General features: G+C 41.0%; 1 pseudogene; it reads right to left on the bottom strand.

Moving 5' to 3' along the window:
* The window catches only part of LOC148006609 (uncharacterized), a 2,902,548-nt pseudogene that overhangs the window by 896,334 nt on the left and 1,981,854 nt on the right, over positions 1–24,360 (bottom strand).

Genomic DNA, 24,360 nt, shown 5'->3' with positions numbered 1-24,360 from the left:
CATGGATTGGCAAGATTAATACAGTAAAGATTAGTTTGCCTTTAAAGTGAAGCTATAGGTGACAACTAGTGGTATACTTTGTCCAAACTGCAAACAACTTACTTTTACTGATTAGTAAATTTTTTTATATTCTTTGTATTCTTCAAAAATTAGAAACATAAAAAGAAAATGTTTTGCTATGTACAGATGATTAACTAACTTTAAAGGTTAGAATATTTGAGCAGTGAAAATATATTCTACCTGAAGCCATATTGTAAACTAAAATGAACAAAAATTATCTGGATATGTAAATACCTTTATTCATTAAAACACAGCCTTTTTCCCAGCCATCATTTTCAGATTTCGTCCTCCAACAACACCTCCTCATGGTAGGCAGAGATTCTGTATGGAGAGAAAAAAAAAAGTCAGTTTTATACCATAACCTACTCTTCATTGATATTTTATCAAGGGAAATGGGAAAGTTGAAAACTCAAATGTCCAATTAACAAAAGTATAATCCGAAGTAAACCTTATCAAAATGTGTTATTTTCAGATTGCTTTATCAGTGCAGTCTGTCCAGAGAACATCCTCCCTACACTTTTAGTCTCATATTTAAACACTTTCCAACTTTCTACTTGTAAGAGGGGTCAATGGGAAATTTATGCGCTCCTGAATAACACTTAATATCCTCTTTGCATAAAACTTCAATAAATCCAACTGTCACTTACTCGTTACCATTAATTAGTTAAATAATCTATTAAAATATTTCCTTCATCGTCTGACCTAAAATGACTCTTAAACTGTGTCATACAAACAACTCAAGAAAACACACATAGTATCTACTAAACAAAATGCACCCCCAAGAACTTCATTAAAAGATCTACATAAGGGACTTCTTAGTGTGATAACAAATTTAATACATGAGGTTGAAACGAAATACATTGAGGGAGTATTACTTACTGCAGACCCATGCCAAGATGTGCTCTTGAGAAATGATTACATGCAAGAGATCAGGGGTAAGAAGATTTGGGGGCGGTGAGGGCCTGGAGACTGTGTAGAAGCAGGCAGACAAGAGCAGAGCCATGAGGGCAGAGAAGGGAAGACAAGGTCAGAGGACAGAAAACACTGGCATTCTTAATGCAACACTTAACTGTACTATACAACACCAAGTTTACCAGATCCTGGCATGTCTCAAGCTTCCAGCCTAGGGACTAACTAGTTAAGTCATTGTTGGATCAAAAGAGGCAGAAAGTTAAATTTTCCAGGTACAAGTTAGGCCACCACTGTATTAACTTTCATAAATTAATGCAATATTTACATTGCTTTCTGTAATTCTCTAAGATTATATCAAAGACTATTATATGAAGCCTTCACTATCAAATCAAACTAGCTTTGGTAAGATTTGTAAGAATCTTTAATCTTAAAACATATTTTTTCCACACACAGGATTCTTAGTTTTTGAAATGCCTTTTGATTGGGTTTCTCTTTCTGACATTTGTATTAACAACATATTATATACATGAAAAATGGCTAAAGACACAAGGACGTTTTCAGCTAAGTCCCTAGAGTGAGAAAGACAATTTAAATGTTTTAGGGGCCTATGTAAAAGGCCCTGAGAATAAATTACTAATTCTGTGGACTTTGCTCTTAAATTTGCTCTAGGCGGGTACCAGGGTGTTCCATGGTGTGTTCCATATCAAGCCCAGAATTGCCAGATGTATCTCATAAATTCTCCTTAAGAGGCTTATTTGCTAGTCTTCATCCCTTAAGAGCCAAAGAAATTCCTATTGCATAACGACTGGTTCAAAGAAACTCTGAATCTAGACACATACTTTTAACAGCAAATGATTTGAACATTCTGCAAATGTGTATGTGGCAGTCATTAAATGTAACAACATGTAGTCATATGCATGAGAATGTCCTCACAGACTCTGACATCTAGCTGTGTGGTGCTGTTTGGAAGGGATTAAGAGGAATGGCCTTGCTGGAAGAAGCATGTCCCAGGAGGGAAGCTTTGAGAGATAAAGAATGTTGTTTATCCAGTTTGCTCTCTCTGCTTCTGCTCACCACCATGCTTCCCATCAAGATGTCTATTAAACTATGAACAAAGTTACTTTCTCATGAGAAAAGCAACAGGAAGGTCTCTTCCTCAGGTTTGCAGCTTACTTGGCAGAGCACCAGGATTCTCTGCTTGAGAAAGTCGGCTTCCTTGGTCTCAGTTTTCTTAGAATGACAAAGACCCTAGGTTGCCTGCAAGCTGGCAAGCTGGGAACAGTGTCCTCTTGCCATTTCTCTACAAATAATAAAATATATCTTCAAACTTAAAGCCAGGTATGGTGTATTACACCTTTAATTTCAGTGTCTGGGAGGTACAGTGAGGAGAATCAGAAGTTCAAGTCCAGCCCTATCTATATAATGAACTCAGGACCAGCCTCAACTACAGAAGCCTAGTCTCAGTTCTTAAAAAAAATGAACAAATAAAAGAAAAATAAATGAGAAATAAAAAATAATAACAATTCATCTGATTATTCATTTAAGAGCATGGTATGCTCACAAACATTTCTGCTGTGAAAAGCCAGTGAGAAAATCATTATTGATGGTGTAACAAGGAGGGTATCAAGTCTGACACTGAGAAAGATATGGATATGCATGAGGGGTGCAGCACTCGCCTGTCATTGAAGAGGCTGTCGGTTTGGTGTCAATAATTAAGGAAAAACACAAAACCAAGCAAGCCCCAAAAGAAACTAAAACTGTGTTTTCTATAAAACATTTTCCCAAGGCAAAGTCACTTCCCTAGTAGTGAAAATTAGTGAAATAAATATCTGAAGAGAACAAAACTTACAAATACCTGCTACTTCTCCCCAATCGGATTCTTTCCTCTCTGAAAATAATCTGTCAACTCCAGCGAAGTGGCTGAAGAACAGCCATAATTTTAACAAACCCCACATGGAAGGAATGAGAACTGGAGTGGAAGAATCTTCCAAATATACTGATCTCTATATTACCAATAAGAACTGAGGCTGGAGAGAAGTCTCAGTGGGTAAGAGCCCTGACTGCTCTTCCAGAGGTCCTGAGTTCAATTTCCAGCAACCACATGGTAGCTCAGATCAGCTCTGTACTGAGATCTGATGCCTTCTTCTGGTGTGTCTGAAGAGAGTGACAGTATACTCATATACATAAGATAAATAAATTAATTTAAAAAAAAGAAATAAGAACAAACTAGAAGTAAACAAATCAAGTTTTCCGGAAATTAAACCCCCGACAGCTTCTATTAAAAGGCCAAATACAAGGCAAGTGTTACATTTCTCCACACTTGCATTGATACTCATTGCCCTAGTTAGGGTTATTATCACTGTGATGAAACACTGAAGCAAGTTGCAGAGGAAAGAGTGTATTTGCCTTACACTTCCACTTGGCAATCCATCACTGAAGGAACTTGGGACAGGAACCCAAACATGGTAACAACCTAGAAGCAGGAACTGGTACAGTGGTCAACCAGTGGTGCTGCTTACTGGCTTCCTCAGCTTGCTTTCTTATACAGCCCAGGACCACCAGGCCAGGGGTGGCCACACCCACAACAGCCTGAGCCCTCCTGTATTAATCACTGAAATAACACACTATAAGCTTGATTACAACCTGATCTTATTGGGAAGCATTTTCTCAATTGAGGTTCCCTCCTTTATGATGACTATAGCCTAGATTGAGCTGACATAAACATGGAGAGCATATTCATATGTACACGTTCATATTTCACTGAAACCAACAAGAATCTTGTTTCACATGCTCAAATAGTATCATGAAAATATATTAAATTGCCATTAACTGTACATGTGATTGGGTAGCAAAGAGTGTTTCAGTCCAGCTAGGACTACATAATGTTGGGGTAGAAATCTCATTTCACGTCCAGACAAACCACTATGGGACAACAAGGTTCCATGTGGAAATGTTTAATGAGAGAAGAGTAGAAGAGGAGAGGAGTAAAGACCGGCCATGAGCATGTGGAGGGACGGGGGAAGGATAATGGGGAGAGAAGGGACAAAGGGGAAGAGGGGAAGCATGGCAAGAACAATAAGCAAGAAAGGAAGAAAGTAAGGGAATGATGAGGGGACAAGCATCCCCTTTTACAGTGCCAGGCATACCTGGCTGTTACCAAGTAACTGTGGGAGTGGAGCTTAGACAGAAAACTAACATATAGTGAGAACCTGTTTCCAAGAAAAAAAACAAAAACAAAAAACAAACAAGGAAAATGAACAAAAAAGTTTTTTCCAGGACTGAAGAGATGCTTCAGTAGAGAAGAGAATATAATACTCTAGCAGAGGATCAGAGATTGGCCAAAGCAAAAACATCTAGCAGCTCACAACCACCTGACTCAGCTCCAAGAGCTCAGACACACTCTCTGGATGCCAGCACCTTCATTCCCATGTGTGCATACCCACCATCACCACCAAGCAGCTACTACATACACATGCATATTATTAAAATAAAATAAAACATTTTTAATAGAAAAAATTCTGAAAATTCAGACTCAAACTCTGAACATATATATCACAAATTCTCTCCTAAAAGTAGTATATGGAAAAACTCCAGCATTTGAACCTATTTGATAGCAACAAGAACCATGTAGTATGTGGAAAATTACTACAAATCATTTATAGGATTATACTCTATGAGGTGTCATGGTATAAAAGCATAAATTTCTGCTAATCCATAACGATCACCAGAAAAGAAATAGTTTATCGATGTCTCTGTGGTCTTATCTATAGAGAGGTTCCCCACTCCACAAGACTTGTCTGTTTATTTAAATAAGACTTTGTCTAAAGGGAAGAGGGCAATGGATTAGGATACAAATAACATGATGAGGCATAGTTCAAAACTGAGGTTTTTCTTCCTGTTCCAAGCAACTTTTGCAATTACAATGTGTCCTCTTTACTATGTTGACTCATTAGGAAGCAATGGTTCTGTATTGGCAAGTCATCAATTATAAACTAGACTCGTAGGTAAAAACCACCTTGTTTGAGGTGATTGGGTTTCCAAAGCTAATTGTATGGTGTTTGCTCATCTCAGGTGAGCATCAGTGAGAAACAGTGTCTAAAATACAATGCACAAAATAAATCAGCCCACAACTTCTCTATATTCTGCAACATTAACAGAGAAACTATCAATGATGATGTCAAAAACTTAAGCTTAAAAGTAAATTAGACATGAACTCATAAATCTACAACACATTATGCCCATCATTTGGGGAGTGTCCTCAAAACAATTTAGTGATTTATCACAGGATTCTGTCCTGCCAGTGCAGAGCAAAAAGCATATTGGAACAGACTTAGAATCCCTTTGAAAACGATACAAAACATAAAGTTACTTAAAGGCACCATCCAACCGCTACAGAGAGACACAATGGAAAGAATTTACTAATGAAAAACCTCAGCTCAGATCTTAGTCAAAGGACTGCCACCTTAGCTATTATACAGGGTATATTCAAGAGCAGTGAGCCTCAGATCTCTTCACCTATTAACAAGAAATGTGACTGACTAGTGATCAGAAAATACCCATGTGGGCCATATGTGGATATTAGGTAGAGATGTGACCAGAGTAAATAGAACTGAACGTAAACATGTCAAGCAAGTAGGGTTCCATTGTTTAATCCTGTCTTTAGCAGTCTTTTCCTCATTTAAGTTTTAGATTTAAGTTCTGAATAGAGTCTCCTCAAGGTTTAAAAGTAAAAGAGTTTTGAACAGATGAGACTGATTTAAACAAGTCAGATAAAAATAGTGTAAAATTCCTCAGTGTAGGGTTGCGTGAGTCCCATGTCCACTCTGCCACAGGGCAAGGCTACAATAGGCGGGATGTGGGAGATGACTGCACTTACCCCATCGACCAGTGGTTGCATGGGCAGTCAAGGGACACTGCTCTGGGGATGATGAAATGTAGTCTGAGGCACAGGACCACTGGAGCTGCCTGAGGGATTGGGGAGGTTCCTTGGGCCTGCAACAAGGCAGGGGCTGTCTGGTTCTTATGCTCTTAGGCATCCAGGTGCCCCTGAATGCCACAGAAGAGTTGAGAATGGAGTTGGGGCCCATGGAACTGGATCTAGTCCCGGGCTGAAGGGGAAATAAGGGGGCCTCTAGCTGGTCCTTTGAGGAGAGGCTTTGGCTTGGTGAGGGGGTGCTTGGTTTGGCTTGGTTGTGGTGGTTGCTGTGGTTGGGAGAGCAGGGAGGCCTTCTGCAGGAGATTAGATGCTGGCTCTGTAGTCTAAGGCCTTCTCTGTGGCTCACCATGGCGAATCCCAATAAAATGAGACAGTCCATGGTTTTACGATATTTACCGGCATGGTGAAAAGTGAATGATTAAAACCGTACCCCACTTCTTAGGGTGGACTTGCGATTAAGTACCTTTTGAAGGGTGAAATATCTAGGAAGGAAAGGTTATTGGCTAAGCCTCCAGGCCTTTGGTAACTCATTAAAATGGAGATCTGCCTTGAGTCTATGAGACCACAGGCCATGTCCTCTACTTGTGGAGGGACTTGAAGCATTACCCTTCTGTGACTGATGGCCATGAATCTATGGAAGGCTGTGGGCTTGTGATCTGCCTAGTTTCCCAGGAGTCAGGCGAAATGCCTACTGTCTCTTCAGTGTCACCGGGATTTCTAGCCTTAGTTCAACCAGGAACCAGGCTCTCTTTCATGGTACCACACAGTTCTTACGTCTTGTTTTCATATGACTCTATGAAAGTTGCCCAAAGTGCCTCAACCACTGAAAGGTTCTGTAAGCTAAAACTGTAAAGAAATATTAAGGCAAAAATATTAAATGTCAGCCAATCAGTGACTATAAAGTATAACACTGCCCTGTTCCATTCAACATAACAGAACAGTCAGCCAGCTGGCTTCCCCTTCAATGGAAGGGGAGTGGTAGAGCAGCATGGATTTAGAATGTTTACAATAGGCTTCTTGACTTACAGGATTACTAAAGCATGTGTCCTTCTTGATGGGCACAGCAATAAGCAGCTCATTCTGGACTTCCATGTACATGTTAAGAGGCCTCTCACACCCCATCAAAAACTTCCTTTTGTCTCCTTACATGGGCATTGTTAAGCTTTACTTAATTTTGCTTATTTTTTGGTTTTTCTGACATAGGGTCTCTATAGCCAAGGATGGCCTAGAACTCAAAGTTATCCTACTGACTCAGACTAGGTCTTGGCATACACTACCATATTTGATTCTTAATTTTAATATTTGTCAAAGGAACTATCTTCATTAGGAACAATCAGTTTTTGCAAAAGTGGCATTTTACATATTTACTAAGAAAATTACTTATACAATAAATAATAAAGAGCTCATTTATCACACCCTGACAAAATGCTCCCAAATACAGCTAATGGCATTTGTAACTCCTAAAGATATGAAGTATTAATGAAAGAAACTGAAGCTTCCCTGCTCCCCCACACACACCCCGTAATTTCAACATTCAGAAGACTGAGGCTGAACAGTTATGGCTGGTTTGGGCTACCTAGGAGTGGTAATGGCGGTGTTGTGGGGAGGAGACATAAGAAGAGCAAGCCAGGTACAGTAAGTCACACCTGTAATCCCAAAACACAGGAGGAAGCTAAGGCAAGAGCATTCTGAGTTCAAGCCAACAGAGGCTAGATAGCTATGTAGTTAGATCCTATCTCAAAAAAACCAATAACCAAAACAAGTAAGTGCAGCTGCTTTGAGTGACTTTATTCAGTCTCATTGCTGTGGTCATATACAGATACAAAGTGCTAACTTACCCTCAGTTAATAGTTACAAGAAATATTTGTTAACTAAAACAAATGTACAATGAGTTCACTGTTGTGCCCATTTTAGTTGTATGACATAACACATAATGTGCCACAAATGTAGAGAAAGCAACCTAGGGCCACTCTTAGACAAGGAGAGATAAGCTGGGTTTTGGCCCACACTTATCTCTCTTCTCAGTACCTTTCCCCCTTACCTTAGCCATCAGTTTCCTACTTAGCAGTTACTTACAACTGAGGACCTTAAGGTATAGTGCAATCCAGGGACATCTGTATTTAAAGGTGCTTCTCTGTAAGAAATCAATGGGACAGTCTTTTAAATGAAGAGAGTTAGTGAAACTGGGATATCACATGCAAAAGAAGATGGACCATTAGCTTACACTATATATGAATATTAATTCATAATAGATTTTAAAATGGACTTAAACATAAGACCAAAACTACTGAACTCAAGAAAAAGAAAATAGGTAAATATTTTGACTGCACTTCTTTGTTTCATCCATCTTATCTAGTTCGGTGGGTGTATATATATGGGCCACATGTGGGGCAGGCTCTGAATGGGCGTTCCTTCATCCTTCCAGAGCCTTCCTAACCCGAGCTTTCTCTTAGGGTTAGGAGTCATCTTACACATGGCTGTCCTCTTCACAGCAAGCGTACCATTGACACTGCGATAGTAGGTGACTGAGCTGGCAAGAGTAGTGCCACATCCCAGCAGAAGATCTTAAGTTTCAGGATAGCTGGGACTATCTGGTGAGACTCCTCTAAGAAAAGAGATTCTTGGGAACTAACAGGGTTTCATGGCCTACTCTACAGAGAAAATGAAGATCTGTTCCCAAATACTGAGCCTCATTTTGATTAATACATTTGTATCTTACCTATGTTGAACTTTTCCTCAAAAATTGTTTTAGACTTGGTCATTAAAAAGTACTGATAGATCTATCATCCCCTGTCATTAATATATTAGTCCATGTGAATCAGAGTACACAGAGATGTTTGGAAGACAAAGTTTCGTGTTAGCATGAAATTCTTGCCGGGGCTTTGCCAACTTTTGGCTGTATGATCTGAAGATTAGCTAACCTCTCAAAACCAACTTTTTCCTCACTAAGAACTAGCACAGCTACCACCCCTATACTGCAGAGCACAGTGAAGACTGATAAGCACTGGTGTAGGCTCGGCTTGTAGAAATCAGTACTATTTAAGTGTTTTAGGAATTTTAAGCTTAAGTAAGCTTGAGTCTGATTTAAGTTTTCATTCACGTCGAGAAAGCATAAAATATTCTTGCATTCCATGTTTGCTCTCAAGACAGCCAGGTTTTTGACAGAATATTTGATTTGGGCTTCTGGAGCAGACGTATAACCTGATGGCTTAGTGTTCCATACACAATGCCAGACAAAAGGCAGCTTATAACAAAGTTCCTGTACGGTATTTATCTCAGATACTTAGAAGCTTTGCTTCTGTTTGACATAGCATGGAAAGTTTGACTTTGATCGTTAAAGTCTTTTGATTTCAATATGAATTCTGAAGGAGGATGAATGGACTGGTTACAATCCACTCTTTCCTCTGTTCTTAGACTAAGCAACCCAGGGATTCTTGGGGCGTGGGCTTTTCACTCAGCAGCAGGCTGGCCCTCGACAATGTCTGGCCAGTCACGGTAAGAGGTGACCATTCCACAGCCTGCTCCTCAGCGCTGGAGCACTCCTTCAACCATGCTGCAGCCCTGGAGATCTGTACTGTGGACAGTTGCAATTATCACAAGGAGAATGGAGAGGATGTAGAATACCCACCAATTGAACCGGGGAAGGCCCTGGAAGACCACAGCAGAATCGATGTATTGATGTGTCTTTCAAATCAAAGGCTAATTCGAGCTTTGTGGATGTTGGCACCACGTCTCCAGATTCTGATCACGCTTCTCCTTTGCCATACCCAGCACCTGGTAACTGGCCATCCTACCGGGAAACAGAATTGGCTTCTTCGGTCTGTCAAATCAAACAGGGGCCACCTGTGGGAGAGGTAGAGGTCCTGGATTTCAAGGACCCAGCATTGGTTTTGGATCCAATGGGCACCAGAACCCCAGCTCCTCCACAGGCAGATGCAGCTTTCCTAACTCCAGGCAGGAAAGACCTTGGGAACAGAAACACCAGGTCCTATCCAGAGGCATGGCCAGTGCTTTCACAGCCAGATGTTCCCGTCGCTCCTTTGGAAGGAGAAATCCTTCCTAATTACCCCGATTCTGGTACATGCCACCCCTGAGTGGAGGGAGGTATGTGGTAGGACTGGATGACCACGTGAGTTCTAAAGCTCAAGGCAAGTGCATTGAAAAACTGGGCATTTGAGGTTTTGTTTAAAGAAAATATAGCAGAGTTGACAAACTAGATATGGTCATTCACCTGGGCCCATCCCTGTACCGGGCAGGCTGGAACAGGCTGGGGCAGGCTAAGGCAGGCAAGGGCAGGCTGAGACAGAAAGATTGTGTAGGTTCAAGAGTAGCCTGGGCCATATAGGGAATTCTAGGCCAGCCTGGATTATACAGCCAGCTCTTATCCCAAATGTAATAAAAATTTCGGTTTGCAAGTTCAGAGAAGGTGAGCCATGTCGAGGCTTCATAGGCATTGCAGGATGGAGGGTACAGCCATTTAGCTTTGTCTGTGGTAGTTAGCTGTGCAGGCTTAGGGAAACATGCTGAAGAGCCTTAGGGAGAGAACATGGTATAGACACCTGTGTCTGCTATTAGTTCTGGTTCTTGTCCCCATAGCTGTGGCCTTCACCTCCCCTGAACCACCTTAACCTGGTTCTGTGACTCACTAGCACTAAAGGTAGCAGGAAGAAGGCAGGGGAATGCCCAGAGGGACAAACTTTTCATCCACCCTGATGGACTGGGAAACTGGTCCTAGATTCATCCTCCCCCACACCTATCTACCGCTCTCCCTGCTCAATGATCTCTGCCAGGAGGACATGTCAGAGGTCACACCTCTCTCCACAGCACTTCAACTTCACAGTTCTTCTGTCCGTTTATTGACCAAAACATTAACCTAGCAAAGAGGACCTTCTGGTTCTGCTGGGACATTTTCTGCAGGTTCAGGAGTTGTTTAGAGAAATAGTTCAGGAGGGAAGAAAACACTTTGTGTTTAACAGAGTATAGAGTAATAGTTAGGGTAGTACCGTTGTTGTCAAGTTTGAATCTTGGCCACGCTAAGGCAACTTATTTCACCCTCAGGTCTCTGATTTTCATGTACAAACATATTGCCAGGATTTGTTGTTAGTATATGTTATGTTTTGAGTGCCTGCATTAGTCTGTTCCTCAGAAGACAGTTAAGAGCATCATTACTAATCTTTAGAGGATTTAAAACATAGCAAACTGGAGGATGGGGGTGGGGGAGTGAACAGCTGGGCTGGAAAACAGAGAAACTGAAAACAGAAAGTGTCATTAAAAAGCTTTTGCCTCCTGTCTCCTTTTCTGCTTGATGAAGTTTGATGAGTATTTGTTTTTGTTAAAGCCAAAGGCATGGATTTCTTTTAAACGTTAGAACTTTCAAATTCTTCTAACAATCTCCTAAAATATTCAGTGTGAGTTCTTTCTATCTAAAGAGATTTAAAGGTACGAATCAAAAGTTTCCTCAAAGGGATTTTGTGTTACAGATGTGTTTTTGAGTGGCCTTTTGTTGGGGGTTGTATTTTCCTGGCCCAGGAAGAGCACACAGTTGTTGGAAAGTGGGTGTATGTACAGTTGTCTGAAACCTGAGGAGCGGGCTAAGGCCCAGCACAAAACTGTAAACTGATCTAAAACCTTCAGAGAGTTTTCTTTTGCAATCGGTCATGGTTCTTGAAGCGTGAACTTTGTAGATGATAATGTGTCACAGTGTCAAAGGTTGTGCGTGGCTGTTTAAGAGCTCAGAAAGGCCTGAAATGGAACCAGTCACTGGGAACTGAGGGTAACAGCATAACCCAGAGGGACATGATCTGTGGTGTTTTATCAGCTGCCAAATGTAGTCAGTGCTGACATCTAAATGCTAGAATGTTTATGAAAAAGACATTCAGGGGGAGATTTTCCAACTGGAAGCTTTTAAGTCTTAGAGGAGAAAAATACTTTTAAATTTTATTTAAAAAATATTTCTGTGTGTTCATGTGTACAAGTTCATGTGTGGGAAAGCCTAGCCCTTAAGAAAGAATGTTTGGTGAGCTGTGTGAAGCATAGAAACATGTAATTGTTATTATTTATGTTCAGAGGAAACACTGCTGTCCCAGAGGTTTATCCAGAAGCTGTGGGCTTACTCTGGGCAGCTGTTGACATGGGGCTGAGACCTTCTAGTACCAGCTCAAGGTAGGAAATGCACAGCTTCTGGTAGTGGATGGACTTGAGTTCCCCCGCAGCTCTGTTGTGTAGTTTGAAGACAGATGCTGTTTGAACCTTATTTTCTGAATAGAGAGCACCCTTCTCAGTACGTTTTAACTTCCCCTTTAAGCATATAGGATTTGGTTTGCTGAGTCAGGGAATTAGGAGTTTGTTAAAGGCTCAGAAAATTTCTCTTCTTTTTAGTGTTGTTTTCATTAGTGTGTGTGTGTGTGTGTGTGTGTGTGTGTGTGTGTGTGTGTGTGTGTGTTTGTGTGTGTGTCTGTGCATGCCTGCCTGCCTGCCTGCCTGTGCATATGTATATGTGTTGTATCCGCCCCATAGGAATAGGAATAGGAGAGGTGCTCTGAAGTGGCCCCAGGGCAGCTTATGCAGCATAATGGTATAGACAGGTTCCATGCTGCCACCCTGAGCAGTGTTTCTTTGTCCTGAGAGCTGGCTGCAGCCCTGCTCATATTGGGAGCTTTCAATTCCAGGCTGCAGTAGGTTTTTGGTTGTCAGAGCAGAGAGTATCTGCATTCTCACCGCCAGGGAGTAGGACTCCATTTGCAGAGAGAGAGATTCATGGGGAAAGACTGCAGCGCACTTGTTAGTCTCAGTAGATTGAGCAGCTGTGAACTTTCCCTTCACTAAGGCCATCCCTAACTCAAGCCTCGGGAACTGTTCCCTACAGCTTTTACTCTGGACTGAGCTCACCCTCCCTGTTGCCTGCCCTGATCCTCAGCTTCTACCTGGTTCCAGGCAGCTACACAAACAGACCAGTTCTTTTAGTCTGGGGCAGGGATTTTGTTGCAGCTTTCAACCTGGAGTAGCAAGCGCTGCTGAGGTGCTGGGGTCCTTGCAGCTGGGAGAACTGAAGTAGAGGAGGAAGGTGCGGCCCAAGGTCGCAAGCTCTGGGCCAGGGTGTGGTGGTCTCACAGGTGGCCATTTCTGAGCACCATCTCCACTGCTGTTTCTCACCCCCTGGCTTCTGATACTCGCAGGCCGCTTCTGACATTCCCATAGCGATGCGGGATGGGGAGGGTTCTGTGGGCAACAAGTAGACACACCACCCAATCTGGATCAGGCAACCCAAGGGTGTCTGTTAGCCCCGCCTCTGCCCTCTCCCCCATGTCCCACCCCCAGACTGCTGCCAAGCTGTTCAAGTGGTTCTAGCTGTTGGTGGGGTCCTGCAGCTGTGATAGGCTCCTCCTCTCCAGCCCCTCCTCCCCAACCACCTCTCAGGCCCTCCTGGGATAGCTGTCCTCCTCTGGGGCCCTGCACTTGCTCCCAGCCATGGTGGCTAGGCTCACTGCTCTCCTCCTTTACCTCGTTTTCTCCTTGGCCATCCTGGTCCAGACAGGTAAGGTGAGTGAGGGCTGGGGCACCGGGGCACCCCACCCTGGTGCCTGGGGATCGCTCTGTGCATGAGCGACTTTGTCTCTACCTGGCTGCCTGAGGTATGGCGTCAGGGTAGGAATAGGGAGACCTGGCTGCTCTGGGCCTAGGGGCAGGGTCTAAGATTTTTCTGGAACTGAACCAACTCTGAATTGAAGATGAGGGATGGGACCTTCTTAGGGTTGCTATGAAAACACTAGGATGTTAAAATCCTAGCCATGTATTAGTGATAACAGCTGTCCCCAGTAGTGTACCTTGGGGAAAAACCTTGGAAAAAGCAGTCATTTTGAAAATTGACCTTGAGGACACCTGCAGCAAAAGCATCTGGAGAGCTTCCCAGGAGACTCTCTGGCCACTTTCATCAGGAACTCGGAGGGTTAGTAGAGAGACACGGGAAATTAGGGTGGGGGGCGACTTGTACCTCTTAACAGCATCCTGCGTGCTTTTGGTGTCTGTCCCTACACTTCTAGAGACTCTGGTCATATTTTGTGGAGGAGGTGGACACAGAAATTGTGCTGAATCAAGGGAAAACGTTGCCTTCACCTTGTGAAACTCAATTTGTAGACCAGGCCTAAGTGGCTTTTGCAGTTCTCTGGTGGAACTTTTGGGATCACTTAAGTATACAATCATATTGTCTGCAAATCGTGATATTTTGACTTCTTCCTTTCCAATCTGTAACCCTTTGATCTCCTTTTGTTGTCTGATTGCTCTGGAACTATATTGAACTCTCAAGAACTATATTGAATAGGTAGGGAGAGAGTGGGCAGCCTTGTCTAGTCCCCGATTTTAGTGGGATTGCTTCAAGTTGCTCTCCGTTTAGTTTAATACTAGCTACTGGTTTGCTGTATATGGCTTTTACTATCTTTAGGTATGGGCCTTGAATTCCTGTTCTTTCCAGGAACTTTACCACGAAGGGGTGTTGTATTTTGTCAAAGTCTTTCTCAGCCTCTACTGAAATGATCATGTGGTTTTTATCTTTCAGTTTGTTTATATAGTGGATTACGTTGATGGTTTTCCGTGTGTTAAACCATCCCTGCATCCCTGGGATGAAGCCTACTTGATGATGATGGGTGATTGTTTTGATATGCTCCTGGATTCTGTTTGCAAGAATTTTATTGAGTATTTTCTGTTGATATTCATAAGGGAAATTGGTCTGAAGTTCTCTTTCTTTGTTGCATCTTTGTATGGTTTAGGAATAAGAGTAATTGTGGCTTCATAGAAGGAATTCGGTAGTGCTCCACCTATTTCAATTTCATGGAATAGTTTGGATAGTATTGGTATGAGGTCTTCTATGAAGGTCTGATAGAATTCTGCACTGAACCAATCTGGACCTGGGCTCTTTTTGGTTGGGAGACTTTTAATGACTGCTTCAGATTCAATGCAATCCCCATCAAAATTCCAAGCCAATTCTTCATAGAGTTAGACAGAACAACTTGCAAATTCGTCCGGAATAACAAAAAAGCCCAGGGTAGCTAAAACTATCCTCAACAATAAAAAGACTTCCGGGGAAATCAATATCCCTGAACTCAAGCAGTATTACAGAGCAATAGTGATAATAACTGTATGGTATTGGTGTAGAGACAGACAGATAGACCAGTGGAATAGAATTGAAGACCCAGAAATGAACCCACACAGCTATGGTCACTTAAGTTTGACAAAGGAGCCAAGGAAAAAGATAGCATTTTCAGAAAATGGTGCTGGTTCAAATGGAGGTAAGCATGTAGAAGAATGCAGATCTGTCCATTCTTATCAACCTGTACAAAGCTTAAGTCCAAGTGCATCAAGGGCCGCCGCATCAAACCAGATACACTCCAACTTATAGAAGAAGTGGGGAAAAACCTCGAACACATAGGCACTGGAGAAAATTTCCTGAACAAAATAACAATAGCTTATGCTCTAAGATCAAGAATCAACAAATGGGATCTCATAAATCTGCAAAGCTTCTATAAGGCAAAGAACACAGTTGTAAGGACAAAATGGCAACCAACAGATTGGGAAAAGATCTTTACTAATCCTACAACCAATAGAGGGCTTATGTCCAAAATATACAAAGAACTCATGAAATTAGACTGCAGGGAGACAAATAACCGTATTAAAAAATAGGGCTCAGACCTAAACAAAGAATTCACAACTGAGGAATGCCAAATGACTGAGAAACACCTAAAGAAATGTTCAACATCTTTAGTCATAAGGGAAATGCAAATCAAAACAAACCTGAGATTCCACCTCACACCAGTGACTGGCTAAGATCAAAAACTCAGGTGACAGCAGATGCTGGCGAGAATGTGGAGAAAGAGGAACACTCCTCCACTGTCGGTGGGATTGCAGACAAGTACAACCATTCTGGAAATCAGTCTGGAGGTTCCTCATAAAATTGGACATTGAACTACCTGTGGACCCAGCTCTAGCTCTCTTGGGCAGATACCCAAAAGATACCCTAACATATAACAAAGACACTTGCTCCACTCTGTTTAAAGCAGCCTTATTTATAATAGCCAGAAGCTGGAAAGAACCCAGATGCCCTTCAACAGAGGAATGGATACAAAAAAAGTTGTACATCTACACAACGGAATATTACTCAGCTATCAAAAATAATGACTTTATGAAATTCATAGGCAAATGGATGGAACTGGAAAATATCATCCTGAGTGAGGTAAGTCAATCACAGAAAAACACACATGGTATGCACTCATTGATAAGTGGACATTAGCCCAAATGCTTGAATTACACTAGATGCACAGAACACAAGAAACCCAAGAAGGATGACCAAAATACGAATGCATCATTCCTTCTTAAAAGGGGAATAAGAATACCCTTGGGAGGGAATAGGGAGGCAAAATTTAGAACAAAGGCAGAAGGAACACCCATTCAGAGCCTGCCCCACATGTGGCCCATACATATACAGCCACCAAACTAGATAAGATGGATGAAGCAAAGAAGTGCAAGCTGACAGGAACCGAATGTAGATCTCTGCTGAGAGACAAACCCAGAATACAGCAAATACATAGGCGAATGCCAGTAGCAAACCACTGAACTGAGAATGGAATCCCCATTGTTGGAATCTTAGAAAAGACTTAAAAAGCTTGAAGGGGCTTGAGATCCCATATGAACAACAATGCCAACCAACCAGAGCTTCCAGGGACTAAGCCAGTACCCAAAGAGTATACATGGACTGACCCTGTGCTCCAACTGCATAGGTAGCATCAGTAGAAGGGGAAGCCCTTGGTCCTGACAAGGCTGAATCCCCAGTGAATGTGATTGTTGGGGGGAGGGTCGTAATGGGGGGAGGATGGGCAGGGGAACACCCATAATGAAAGTGAGGGGGAGGGGTTAGGGGGATTTTGTCCTGGAAACTGGGAAAGGGAATAACAATTGAAATGTAAATAAGAAATACCATAGTTAAGAAAGATGGAGAAAAAGAAGCAAACTAATCAAAACAGTGTAAAATACATGAAATTGTATTTGTAAGTGTATTGGTATTTTAAAGTTATTTTTGTGGCAGGGAGCTGTACCTGCTGTTTATTGGAATGTCTTTTCTTGGTTGTAGGATGAGCACCTGGCTGCCTTGTTCCAGAAGCTGGAGGAACCTGTTTGTTCTGTTAAGCAGGAGGATGGGACACAGCAATATTTAGGGGAATTGCTATCTATATTAATGGTTAGAGATGTTGAGTGCTTTTTACTGGTTTTGTGCCCAATTATCATGAACTTTTTAAGATTAAGAAAAAATTGTTTTAATCTTCAACTACTTATAGCCTGACTTATTTGCTTTTCTGTTGCTATAATGAAATACCATGACCAAGTCAGTTTATGGAAGAGTTTATTTTGGTTGGGCTTCCATGAGACCATCATGGCAGGGCGCTGAGAGATCACATGTTAAACCCCAAATATGAAGCAGAGAGAGTGAACAGGAATTGGGGCTAGTCAATATATACTAGCCTCAGAGCTAGCCCCTAGCAAGGTATATCCTGTAAAGTCACCACCAGGGTTCAGACATTTGAGCCTATGGGAGATATTCTCATTCAAACCACCACATTTCCCTCCCAGGCTCCAAAGGCCATTGTTATAATACAAAGTATATTTAATCCTACTTCAGAAGTCCCCATGGTCTCCCACAGTCTCGATAAAACCCTGTGAATTTGAAAAGTGAATTAATTTCAACATACAATGGAAAAGATATATATTACTATTTCCTAAAAGGAGGAATGGGGCATAGTAAGAAAACGCTGGACCAAGCAAGACTGATAAGGCAGCATGTAAACATCAAGTCCCCTAGGTCAGACTTCCCACCTCTGGGTCATGGCCCATTTACAGGGGCTCCCTAAGTCCATCTGTAAACATATATTTACATTATGATTCATGCCAGTAGCAAAATTACAGTTATGAAGTAGCAACAAATATAATTTTATGGTTGGGGTTCACCACAACACAAGGAATTGTATTGAAGCGTCAAGCATTAGGAAGGTTGAGAACCAGGGCTCTAGCTTAATATCTGATATCAGAGGCTTAGATGGCACCATCCCTCCATCTTTCTGCTTGTAAAATGTATCTCTTCCAGGCTGGTTCTATCCCATGTAAGCAACTCTCCCTGGCAGAAATCACAGCTCTGGCGCTTCCAACACCTTGGAGTCTGTACAAGTATCCCAGGCTTCACTTCATCTCTCAGGGTCTTCATGCAGGAACTCAGGATTAGGGTTGGCCCTGAGGTCCTTTGGGGTGCATGCTTGTGTTTTCCTAGAGAAAGATCTGTTTTTCTTGCTTGTGAAAGGGTACATTCATAGTAGAGAATATTTTTAGATTTGTAAAAGAAGGTCAGGAAAGGGCCATAATTGTCAGTCTAGAAAGGGTATCACCGAGTTACTCCTTTGTGTTGGTTGCCTCTTCTACCAGCTCTATCTACTCTTCCTGGGTCTATTCTCTGGAATGAATGAGTAGTTTGCCCTGTGGATTGGTAAAGATATCTGGAAATCTTAATTTTTATATAGTTTTAGCTATGAACTCCCTGTCTGAAGACTTATCTGCTGTGGTGATTTGAATAGGAATGACCACCATAGGCTCATATGCTTGAATCTTTGTCGTATAAGGAGTGGCACTATTAGGAGGTGGGGCCTTGTTGGAGTATGTGTGGCCATGTTGGAGGAAGTGGGTCAATGGGAAAGTGGGCTGTGAAGTCTTTATATTCAAGCTATGACCAGTGTCGACACAGTCTCCTGCTCCTACCTTCAGATGAAGATGTAGAACTCTCAGCTCCTTCTCCAGCAGGATGCCTCCCTAAATGCTGCTGTGCTTCCCGCCATGGTGAAAATGGACTAAATTTCTGAGAGTGTAAGCCAGCCCAATGTCAGTTTTCCTTATCAAAGTTGACTCAGTAACAGTGTCTCTTCACAGCAATAAAACTGTAAGACACCTATTCACCTACTTTTTTTTGCCCAGTGAGATTGTTCCATCTGTTTCTGGCCCGCAATTATTTATTTATTTAATTAATTTATTTTCTTTTTTTTATTCCAAATAATTTCTTTCTGAGCTTTCATTTACCCAATCTAGATTTATTCCTTTCTGATCATTTTAGCACTTGTCTTTCTTTATTGAGTATTACTACCCAAATTTTTCTTAATTTTGAGTCTTCTTGATGGTCATAGTTGTGTATGTTTGCCCCCAATTGACAGCAAATTGCTGTCAATATGTATGTCAGTGTCATTTTTTTTAACCCGTGCAGTTGACAGATACATATTTGTCATTTAAGATCTCTTCATATATCACTGTGCTTGATTGCCTGGTTGTCTTTATACTGGTTTAGATGATTTCACCTTGTTCCTCTGGGTCCATGGCTAATTAATTAATTAATTAGTTAATTAATCAATTAACATGAGTACACTGTAGCTGTCTTCAGACACATCAGGATAGGGCATCAGATCCCATTACAGATGGTTGTGAGCCACCGTGTGGTTGTTGGGAATTGAACTCAGGACCTCTTATCAACTGAGCTCTCTCTCCTGCCCAGATCCATGCCTCTTAAGGTATGTGCAATATTAGCCCTCTTTAGTCCTTACGATAGTTCCTTGTTATATTGACGTAAGGTAGAGTTACATTTTCATTACTGTATTAATTGTACTGTTGTTGTCTCTGTGATGACTGAATCTAACTATTTTATCTTTTCGTTGAGTTAAAGTTAAGTACTAATAAATCAAGATATTTGCTTAACGAGAGCAGATAACACTGTTTATAATTACAAGTTTTGCTGGTAAAGTGTTACGTCAGAGTGGATTCTGGTACAGCTTTTAGTGTTAGCCTGTAGAAAATGCAAAAATTTTGTTCAACATACCTTGGCAAATTTAATTTCTTAGACTTTGGTCATACATACTCTGAGAAGCTAAGCATGTTAAAAACAAAATCACTGCTTTTTATATTCACTACTTAAGAAACTCCTCAGTTCTCTATCGCACCTTATGTAGGAAAAAGCGAAGGAGGAAAAGAGTGCAGTGGTACTATTTTAATTCTTATATTTGGTCTGAAGTTTATTTTATCTTTGTTTCCTTATGGTGTTTGATTTAGGACATTAAGGTCCTTTCGGGTTCTTTCACTAGTAGTGAGGGGCTGACTGTACAAAGACCATTGGCTTTTGTGTTTTGAGCCCTTTAGGTCTTTTGACTGTCCTGTATAGCCTTCAGCCTGTGTATTGATGTTACACAGCCTGCAGTGTAAGCAGTTGAGATAGCTGGTCTTGCTACCTGTGTCCTGTGCCCTGTTTAGAAGTAGAGGGATGTTGGAAATCAAAGTGTGCATTGCAAGGTTGACTTGGGAGAGAGATCCCTAGATCAGCCCATTGTTATCTGTGAGAAAGCTTTGGAAAGATACCTGCTGTGTTTTCAGTTGCTAATTTTCAGTTGTGAAGGCCTCCTCTCAGGCAACCTTGACTTCCTGTCCTTTTTTTTTCTCTCAGATTCAGGAAACCCCAACTATGTTGTGACATTGGTGCAACCTTGTGTCCCAGCTCAGGGCTGGTGTGGTACCTCTGGTTGCCTAGGTTTGCTTGGGGCTTGGGCAGGGAGCATCTCAGTTAGCTCTCTGTACACCCTTTAGATTCATGCTTAATTTCCACCCTGAAGCAGCTTTAGAGTGAAGCCCTAGTTGTTAATATTCATTCAGTGTTTGGGGGTGGATTTCCGTATCGGGTTACTTTGGTTCTAAACCAGACATGGCTTTGTCAATTTGTTACTAAAATTTCCAACCCTAATAGTCCATGTAAAAGATACACAATCCAAATATTTTAATAATAAGTTATATGCCTAGATTGGGCATATCTAATACAATACTAACTTATTTCCCAATTCTAAGACTCCTTATTACTTCTGGTTTCTCCCAGCCACAGGATTCTGGTGCATAGTGGCTTCCTTCACTCCTCTTCCTTCATTCTTTTTCTCCTTCTACCTGCCACCCCCTCCTGAGCCTCCAGTCCCACCTTTCCTATCCACTACCCAATCATAGGCTCTAACCTTTTATTGACCTATTAAAGTGGAGAGAAGGTTCACATAGCATCACCTAAGTACATGATGCTCTGCTTGTGGGGTGGGAGCAACCTCTCTTGAGGAACCAATATGAACAATAATATACAAGCAGCGTCAAGCCAAACCACTACAGTTTACTCGTAAGATCTCAGTTTTTAGTACAAAATCCAATAATGTTAGTTGTTTAAATGTGTGTCTTACTATATTTCTTACACAGCTGTTTTCCAAATGTGGGTTTGTCTGGTGTTCTGTACCAGCATAGAGTATTCATAGTTAACAGTGTATTTTCTTGCCACCAATACATGAATTTTTGTTGGATATGCTAAAGAGTCATAATGGTTTTACACAGGAAAGCTAATTGTCAGAATTTTGTTTTGTTTTTGAGTCAGGGTTTTCTGTATAGCCCTGGCTGTCCTGGAACTCACATTGTAGACCAGGCTGCCTTCAGACTTACAGAGATGTGCCTGCCCTCTATCTCTGAATGCTAGGGTTTAAGTCCTGTGCCCAGCTTGATATTTTTCTTTGTCATTCTCTCTCTCCCTCTCTCTGTCTCTCTCTTTTTCTTTGCCCAAGTCAATGGATTTTATTTGGTCACAGGGTCACAGGCCAGGTATGGCCCCAGGCTTATTTGACCTTCTTTGGGGCTCAGGTTTTTGGAGTGGCCGAACTTCTTGTAGCAGTTGACTACACTGTGTGCAGGCATGAGTAGCGCTTGTGGCAGATCATCTTGTCACAATTGTAATTCTGGACAAGGTGACAAAGGGATGACTCGATGATGCCACTGTGCAGACCCAGCACCAGGTGGAAGGTAGACTCTTTCTGGATGTTGTAGTTGGACAGGGTGTGGCCATCCTCCAAATGTTTTTCAGCGAATATCTGCCCTGCTGGTCGGTGGGATGCCTTCCTTGTCTTGGATCATTATTGATGGTGTCACTGGGCTCAATCTCAAGAGTAATGGTCTTGCCCATTAGGGTCTTCATGAAGATCTGCATGTTGGCATCTCCTACTTGGCCTTCTTGTTGAAGAGAAAGAGTGGTTTGGGGCTTTTGGGTTTTTTTGTTTGTTTGTTTTGTTTTTTCTTTTTAATACTTAGATCATTTTGTTGACTTCTCGGTGTTTGTTGAGGGCTGGTATGATTTGCATTTTAAATATATTTACCTGGATCTTCACTGCTTGCTCTGTCTTAACAGGCAGGTGTACTTTGATTTGGGACTGAATAGACTTTTTTTTAATCGTTTCCAGTCTCTGTTCTTCTTTCACTGGCATTTTATGAGTCAGTTTTTCACAGAATTGGCTGTCACAGTGCACGAAAGATTTGGCCAGAGCTTGAGACAGGTAGAAATGAGTGGCGGTTTTAGGACCTGTACCATCATATTTTGGAACACCAGGGGGATTATTAGAAGTAATGTTATTATAAAGTAATCTTATCCTAATAGTTGGGTTATAATAATCCTTATTAACAATCTCTGGTTAGTGTAAGTCAGTAATTTAACTTATGAGATAATATTTACTTTCATCTCCATAAATATAATTGTCATGGGGCAGAACTAGTAACAGCTAATAATGAAAGAACAATTCCCTCTGTATATAGACTTTGTTTTTTTGTGAACTACTTTTTGAAATATGTCGAATTATAACAGCAGTATTGCTGGTATCAGGAATTGCCTTGAGCAGCAACACTATTTGGTAACTGTTGACATGGAAACAGCCCTACTTTCCCAGTATTCCTTTGGTCTACATCCCAACTCCACGTGGGAGTAGTTATGTCATATTCCAAATGAAAGGCAGACTTCTTCTGCCCTCATGCTCTCTCTTCTCTTCATTCTTTTCTCTTTTTCTCTCGCCCCTTTCCCTTGTCTTGTTCTCCCATTAAATCTCACTAAGTGGAACTGTTTTAGTTTTGTGTGCTCTATTTTTATGGGTGTGGTGGGTACTTTATTACAAAGAGATTTCAATAACAACAAGTATGATAATTTAAGAGCTTGGAAATCAGACTGACTGGAAATAAATTCCAATTTGGGCACTCACCAGCTGTTGAACTTATATTCCTAATATAAAGGTTGTGGGTGATAGTAATTTTTCCCTATAGTGTTGTGAGAATTAATCTAACTCCTTGTAATCCTCTTGTGTTTTATTAGTTATCAACAACATTGGGAAGTAGTAGCCATTGTAATTGTTTCATTAAATACAATTTGTAGAGTTGTGCAGAATGGAGTTTATCAAAGCTAAATAGGTGAAACTACACATAACTAAATTGTATAATAAGATTTATCTTATAAAATTATAATCTTAAAGGAAGAAGGTTAGAATGTAGAATAGCAAATAATGCTATGCTATTGTTAGAAATGATTTAACATTCTATCAGAAAACTGAAGAAATGGAAATTCATCTATTAAGGTGGTGTACAGTCCATAATATATTCTACATTATGTTAACATTATTCTTAAATGTGATTTTTTAAAATTGACTAAATATGTTTTTAATGAGAAGAATTAGTTTGAGTTTGAATGCTCTTTTTTCCGTTTAGGCAATATGTCAGTATTGAGGGCACCCAGACATCAGAGCTCTGGAAGGCATGTTGATACTGTTTTCTTCTTTGTCTCCTGGGTGTAAGAAGTATAACAGATCTTAAAGAGCTGTATTCTTGTTTGTTTAAAAAATTGATACATAAGAGAGAGAGAGAGTGTGTGTGTGTGTATGTGTCTGTGTCTGTGTGTCTGTGTGTCTGTGTGTGTATCTGAAATGATAACAATATATTCTTTGGAAAGTATTTTTTTTCTCAATTAAATTTATTCATTTGTTCAAATTGGCTCCCCCTTATTATCACAGGTATTGAGAAATTAGAATAGTACTGCTTTAGTGTACGTTGAAATATACAGAGAAGAGTATGTTAAATTGAGGACTCTGTTATCTCACATAGATGAGAGTTTCTGGATATTTTCTATATCTTTTTATTGCTCATTACGGGGAATTTTCTGCTATACTGTGTCTTCATACTTTCTCTTCTGTTCAAATAACTCTCCTCCCTTAATGTAGGTAAACATACTAACTTCTGGGTTTTGGATAATTCTGTATCGTTGAGTTGAGTCAACTGGGCAGTCTGTTTTGCAAATGAAATTTCAGGTTTATGTGTGTACTACTTACTAGTATTAGAAGCACTTATTTAGCATTTTTCTTTAGTTCTTTCTGGACAAGATAGCTACATTTGCACTTTCATTTGAGAGTCAGTTTTTCTCTTATGTGAAAATACTAGAAAATTCTAAATTCCCAACAAGGCTTTATTTTTGTTCTAGGTAGTTTTGACTCAGCTCTGAAAGGGATTTTTTTGAATGCAAAGGAATTGATTTTAGGCTAGGAACACTTACCTTCTGGTCTATTGTT

The sequence above is a fragment of the Rattus norvegicus genome, chromosome 2 (assembly GCF_021556685.1).
Source record: "Rattus norvegicus strain SHRSP/BbbUtx chromosome 2, alternate assembly SHRSP_T2T, whole genome shotgun sequence".
NCBI classification, from domain to species: Eukaryota; Metazoa; Chordata; class Mammalia; order Rodentia; family Muridae; genus Rattus; species Rattus norvegicus.
This window is presented reverse-complemented; position numbering and strand designations above follow the sequence as displayed.